A 6,783-nucleotide genomic window follows, 5' to 3' on the forward strand; every position below is an offset into this window, starting at 1 on the left:
CGAAAGTAAGAGAAAGGCCGTTCAAGCACAAAACGGCACAGGACAAGGCCGGCACCGGCCCTCCGCGGCGGCCATCTTGAGGGGCCACTTTACAGAGGCTTCTGAGCGCCAACTAGGCCTTGGTTCGGCAACCAGGCCTGCCCAGGGCCTGTTGCGTCAACCTATGTATCCCAGGGTGCTCTGTGATGGCAGGCGCCATCTTCCGGGCCCCACTGTGAGGTTCGGACGCACGGTTGGGTGGGGGTGAGGGGGGGGGGTTCGACAGACTGGGCCCTTACCCGCTTCCCTGGAGATCTGAGCGAAGGCATCGACGCCACTCTCACCGTAGTTACCCTCCGAGGCGATGGTGGAGACATAGTTCCAGCCCAGCGCCTTGACGATGTCCACCATGGCCTGGGCCTGGTAGGAGTCCGGGGCACACCCGCGAGAAATAGTCGTAGCGATTGTTGTCGCTGAGCTCCGGGGCTGTCGACGCGTAACTAATCTGAGGGATCTGCAACGAGGGTGAGGAACGCAGAGAGAGAGAGGGGAGTTACCCCACACAGACGGCTGAGGGAGTGGGGGGCTGTGGGAGGGTCAGTGCTGAGGGAGTGGGGGCTGTGGGAGGGTCAGTGCTGAGGGAGGGTCAGTGCTGAGGGAGTGGGGGCTGTGGGAGGGTCAGTGCTGAGGGAGTGGGGGCTGTGGGAGGGTCAGTGCTGAGGGAGCGGGTGCTGTGGGAGGGTCAGTGCTGAGGGAGTGGGGGCTGTGGGAGGTCAGTGCTGAGGGAGTGGGGGCTGTGGGAGGGTCAGTGCTGTGGGAGGGTCAGTGCTGTGGGAGGGTCAGTGCTGAGGGAGTGGGTGCTGTGGGAGGGTCAGCGCTGAGGGAGTGGGTGCTGAGGGAGGGTCAGTGCTGAGGGAGTGGGTGCTGTGGGAGGGTCAGCGCTGAGGGAGTGGGTGCTGAGGGAGGGTCAGTGCTGAGGGAGTGGGGGCTGTGGGAGGGTCAGTGCTGAGGGAGGGTCAGTGCTGAGGGAGGGTCAGTGCTGAGGAGTGGGGGCTGTGGGAGGGTCAGTGCTGAGGGAGTGGGTGCTGTGGGAGGGTCAGTGCTGAAGGGAGTGGGGGCTGTGGGAGGGTCAGTGCTGTGGGAGGGTCAGTGCTGAGGGAGTGGGTGCTGTGGGAGGGTCAGTGCTGAAGGGAGTGGGGGCTGTGGGAGGGTCAGTGCTGAGGGAGGGTCAGTGCTGAGGGAGTGGGGGCTGTGGGAGGGTCAGTGCTATGATTCAGGGTTAGGGTCACGGTAAAGGTTGAGGGTGAGAGTTGAGGTTCAGGGGTTTAGGGGTGAAGGTTGGGTCAAGGGGTTAGAGTTGTGTGTTGGGGTGAGGGTTATGGTGAGGGTTGGGTGAGGTTTGTAGGTCCGGAGGTGAGGGTTAGGGATTAGAGTTAGGGGTGAGGGTTAGGGTTAGGGTCAGGGTTAGAGTTGGTGGTTTGAGCTGGGGGTTAGAGGTGATAGGGTAAGGGGCTGGGGTTGGGTTTACCATGAAGAACCACAGGATGTGGTGACCATGATGGAGACGGAGCGATGGGGTTAGGGTTAGGGTTTGGGGTTAGGGTTAGGGTGAGGGATTAGGGTTAGGGGTTAGGGTTTGGGGTTAGGGTTAGGGTGAGGGATTAGGGTTAGGGGTTAGGGTTTGGGGTTAGGGTTAGGGTGAGGGATTAGGGTTAGGGGTTAGGGTTTGGGGTTAGGGTTAGGGTTGAGGGATTAGGGTTAGGGGTTAGGGTTTGGGGTTAGGGTTAGGGTGAGGGATTAGGGTTAGGGGTTAGGGTTTGGGGTTAGGGTTAGGGTGAGGGATTAGGGTTAGGGGTTAGGGTTTGGGGTTAGGGTTAGGGTGAGGGATTAGGGTTAGGGGTTAGGGTTTGGGGTTAGGGTTAGGGTGAGGGATTAGGGTTAGGGGTTAGGGTTTGGGGTTAGGGTTAGGGTGAGGGATTAGGGTTAGGGGTTAGGGTTAGGGTGAGGGATTAGGGTTAGGGGTTAGGGTTTGGGGTTAGGGTTAGGGTGAGGATTAGGGTTAGGGGTTAGGGTTTGGGGTTAGGGTTAGGGTTTGGGGTTAGGGTTAGGAATTAGGGTTTGGGGTTATGGTTTGGGGTTAGGGTTGTGGGTTAGGGGTTAGGGTTTGGGATTTGGTTTGTGGGTTCGGGTTTGGGGTTAGGGTTAGGGATTAGGGGTTAGGGTTAGGGGTTAGGGTTTGGGTTAGGATTGTGGGTTAGGGTTTGGGGTTAGGGTTCGGGTTTGTGGTTAGGGTTTGGGGTTAGGGTTTGGGGTTAGGATTGTGGGTTAGGGTTTGGGGTTAGGGTTTGGGGTTAGGGGTTGGGGTTAGGGTTTGGGGTTTGTGGTTAGGGTTTGGGGTTAGGGTTGTGGGTTAGGTTTTGGGGTTAGGGTTTGGGGTTAGGGTTTGGGGTTAGGGGTTGGGGTTAGGTTTGGGGTTAGGGGTTGGGGTTAGGGTTTGGGGTTAGGGGTTGGAGTTAGGATTTGGGATTAGGGTTTTGGTTTAGGGTTTGTGGTTAGGGTTTGGGATTAGGGTTGTGTGTTTGGGTTTGGGGTTGAGGTTTGGGTTAGGGTTTGGGTTAGGTCTTGTGGTTAGGGTTTTGGGGTTAGGGTTGTGGGTTAGGTTTTGGGGTTAGGGTTTGGGGTTAGGGTTTGGGGTTAGGGTTTGGGGTTAGGGTTGTGGGTTCAGGTTTAGGATTAGGGCTTGGGGGTTAGGGTTTGTGGTTAGGGGTTGGGGTTAGGGTTTGGGATTAGGGTTTGGATTAGGGTTTTGGGGTTAGGGTTTGGGGTTGGGGTTAGGGTTTGGGGTTAGGGTTTGGGGTTAGGGTTTGGGATTAGGGTTTCGGTTTAGGGTTTGTGGTTCGGGTTTGGGAATAGGTGTTCAAAGTCTGTGAGAAGATTTGTAGCTCGGGTGCTCGTTGTTGTGGTTCACCGAGCTGGGAATTTGTGTTGCAGACGATTCGTCCCCTGTCTCGGTGACATCCTCAGTGTTTGGGACCCTCCTGTGAAACCCTTCTGTGCTGTTTCCTCCGGCATTTATAGTGGGCCTGTCTCTGCCGCTTCCGGTGGTCAGTTCGAGCTGTCCGCTGTAGTGGCCGGTATATTGGGTCCAGGTCGATGTGTTTTGTTGATGGAGTCTGTGGATTAGGGTTTGGGGTTAGGGTTTGGGATTAGGGTTTAGGGTTAGGGTTTGTGGTTAGGGTTTGGGGCTAGGGTTTTGGGGCTAGGGGTTTGTGGTTAGGGTTCGGGGTTGGGGTTGGGGTTTGGGGTTAGGTGTTTGGGGTTAGGGTTAGGGTTTGGGGTTAGGGTTGGGCTAGGCTTTTGGATTAGGGTTAGGGTTAGGGTTTGGGGTTAGGGTTGGGGCTAGGCTTTTGGATTAGGGTTAGGGTTAGGTTTGGGGTTAGGGTTTTGGGTTAGGGTTAGAGTTTGGGGTTAGGGTTGGGGCTAGGATTTTGGGGTTGGGTTTTGGGGTTAGGGTTTTGGGTTACGGTTAGGGTTTGGGGTTAGGGTTTTGGGGTTAGGGTTTTGGGGGTAGTGTTTGGGATTAGAGTTTGGGATTAGGGTTTGGCGTTTAAGGTTTTGTGGTTAGGGTTTGGGATTAGGGTTGTGTGTTCGGGTTTGGGGTTGAGGTTTGGGTTAGGGTTTGGGGTTAGGGTTTGGGGTTAGGTTTTGGGGTTAGGGTTTTGGGGTTAGGGTTTTGGGGTTAGGGTTTGGGATTAGGGTTTTGGGGTTAGGGTTGTGGGGTTAGGGTTGTGTGTTCGGGTTTGGGGTTAGGGTTTGGGATTAGGGTTTGGGGTTAGGGTTTGGGGTTATGGTTAGGGTTAGGGTTAGGGTTAGGGTTTGGGATTAGGGTTTGGGGTTAGGGTTTGGGATTAGGGTTTGGGTTAGGGTTTTGGGTTAGGGTTAGGGTTAGGGTTTGGGGTTAGGGTTTTGGGGTTAGGGTTTGGGATTAGGGTTTTGGGGTTAGGTTTTGGGGTTAGGGTTTGGGATTAGGGTTTTGGGGTTAGGGTTTGTGGTTAGGGTTTGGGATTAGGGTTTTGGGGTTAGGGTTTGGGATTAGGGTTTTGGGGTTAGGGTTTTGGGGTTAGGGTTTGGGATTAGGGTTTTGTGGTTAGGGTTTGTGGTTAGGGTTTGGGATTAGGGTTGTGTGTTCGGGTTTGGGGTTTGGGTTAGGGTTTGGGATTAGGGTTGTGTGTTCGGGTTTGGGGTTAGGGTTTGGGATTAGGGTTGTGTGTTCGGTTTGGGGTTAGGGTTTGGGGTTAGGGTTTTGGGTTAGGTTTTGGGTTAGGGTTAGGGTTTGGGGTTAGGGTTGTGGGGTTAGGGTTTGGGTTAGGGTTAGGGTTTGGGGTTAGGGTTGTGGGGTTAGGGTTTGGGTTAGGGTTTTGGGGTTAGGGTTGTGGGGTTAGGGTTGTGTGTTCGGGTTTGGGGTTAGGGTTTGGATTAGGGTTGTGTGTTCGGGTTTGGGGTTGAGGTTTGGGTTAGGGTTTGGGGTTAGGGTTTGGGATTAGGGTTTTGGGTTAGGGTTAGGGTTTGGGGTTAGGGTTTTGGGTTAGGGTTTGGGGTTAGGGTTTTGGGTTAGGGTTTGGATTAGGGTTTGGGATTAGGGTTGTGTGTTCGGGTTTGGGTTAGGGTTTTGGGCTAGGTTTTGGGGTTAGGGTTTTGGGGTTAGGGTTTGTGGTTAGGGTTTGGGATTAGGGTTGTGTGTTCGGGTTTGGGGTTAGGGTTTGGGTTAGGGTTTTGGGGTTAGGGTTTAGGGTTAGGGTTTGGGGTTAGGGTTTGTGGTTAGGGTTTGGGATTAGGGTTGTGTGTTCGGGTTTGGGGTTAGGGTTTGGGGTTAGGGTTTTGGGATTAGGGTTGTGTGTTCGGGTTTGGGGTTAGGGTTTGGGTTAGGGTTGGGGTTAGGGTTTGGGGTTAGGGTTTGTGGTTAGGGTTGGGATTAGGGTTTGGGGTTAGGGTTTTTGGGATTAGGGTTTTGGGGTTAGGGTTTAGGGTTAGGGTTTGGGGTTAGGGTTTGTGGTTAGGGTTTGGGATTAGGGTTGTGTGTCGGGTTTGGGTTAGGGTTTGGGGTTAGGGTTTGGGGTTAGGGTTTGGGGTTAGTGTTTTGGGGTTAGGGTTTTGGGTTAGTGTTTGGGGTTAGGGTTTGGGGTTAGGGTTGGGGTTAGGGTTTTGGGTTAGGGTTTGTGGTTAGGGTTAGGGTTTGGGATTAGGGTTGTGGGGTTAGGGTTTGGGATTAGGGTTGTGTGTTTCGGGTTTGGGTTAGGGTTTGGGGTTAGGGTTTGGGGTTAGGGTTTGGGATTAGGGTTGTGTGTTCGGGTTTGGGGTTGAGGTTTGGGTTAGGGTTTGGGATTAGGGTTTGGGATTAGGGTTTTGGGGTTAGGGTTTTGGGGTTGGGGTTAGGGTTTGGGGTTAGGGTTTGGGGTTAGGGTTTGGGATTAGGGTTTGGGATTAGGGTTTTTGGGTTAGGGTTTTGGGTTAGGGTTTGGGGTTAGGGTTTGGGATTAGGGTTTGGAGTTAGGGTTTGGGGTTGAGGTTTGGGTTAGGGTTTGGGGTTAGGGTTTGGGATTATGGTTTGGGATTAGGGTTTGGGATTAGGGTTTTGGGGTTAGGGTTTTGGGGTTAGGGTTGGGATTAGGGTTTTGGGGTTAGGGTTTGGGATTAGGGTTGTGTGTTCGGGTTTGGGGTTAGGGTTTGGGGTTAGGGTTTGGGATTAGGGTTGTGTGTTCGGGTTTGGGGTTAGGGTTTGGGTTAGGGTTTGGGGTTAGGGTTTGGGTTAGGGTTTGTGGTTAGGGTTTGGATTAGGGTTTGGGTTAGGGTTTTGGGATTAGGGTTTTGGGGTTAGGGTTTAGGGTTAGGGTTTGGGGTTAGGGTTTGTGGTTAGGGTTTGGGATTAGGGTTGTGTGTTCGGGTTTGGGTTAGGGTTTGGGGTTAGGGTTTGGGGTTAGGGTTTGGGGTTAGTGTTTTGGGGTTAGGGTTTTGGGTTAGTGTTTGGGGTTAGGGTTTGGGGTTAGGGTTTGGGGTTAGGGTTTTGGGTTAGGGTTTGTGGTTAGGGTTAGGGTTTGGGATTAGGGTTGTGGGGTTAGGGTTTGGGATTAGGGTTGTGTGTTCGGGTTTGGGTTAGGGTTTGGGGTTAGGGTTTGGGATTAGGGTTGTGTGTTCGGGTTTGGGGTTGAGGTTTGGGTTAGGGTTTGGGATTAGGGTTTGGATTAGGGTTTTGGGGTTAGGGTTTGGGGTTGGGGTTAGGGTTTGGGGTTAGGGTTTGGGGTTAGGGTTTGGGATTAGGGTTTGGGATTAGGGTTTTTGGGTTAGGGTTTTGGGGTTAGGGTTTGGGGTTAGGTTTGGGATTAGGGTTTGGAGTTAGGGTTTGGGGTTGAGGTTTGGGTTAGGGTTTGGGGTTAGGTTTGGGATTATGGTTTGGGATTAGGGTTTGGGATTAGGGTTTTGGGGTTAGGGTTTTGGGGTTAGGGTTTGGGATTAGGGTTTTGGGTTAGGGTTTGGGATTAGGGTTGTGTGTTCGGGTTTGGGGTTAGGGTTTGGGGTTAGGGTTTTGGGATTAGGGTTGTGTGTTCGGGTTTGGGGTTAGGGTTTGGGTTAGGGTTTGGGGTTAGGGTTTGGGGTTAGGTTTGTGGTTAGGGTTTGGGATTAGGGTTTGGGGTTAGGGTTTTGGGATTAGGGTTTTGGGGTTAGGGTTTAGGGTTAGGGTTTGGGGTTAGGGTTTGTGGTTAGGGTTTGGATTAGGGTTGTGTGTTCGGGTTTGGGTTAGGGTTTGGG

General features: G+C 53.3%; 1 pseudogene; it reads right to left on the minus strand.

The window, feature by feature from the left end:
* LOC140473844 (metabotropic glutamate receptor 6-like) overlaps positions 1-6,783 on the minus strand; it is a 72,148-nt pseudogene that overhangs the window by 60,622 nt on the left and 4,743 nt on the right.

The sequence above is a fragment of the Chiloscyllium punctatum genome, unplaced genomic scaffold (assembly GCF_047496795.1).
Source record: "Chiloscyllium punctatum isolate Juve2018m unplaced genomic scaffold, sChiPun1.3 scaffold_745, whole genome shotgun sequence".
NCBI lineage: Eukaryota > Metazoa > Chordata > Chondrichthyes > Orectolobiformes > Hemiscylliidae > Chiloscyllium > Chiloscyllium punctatum.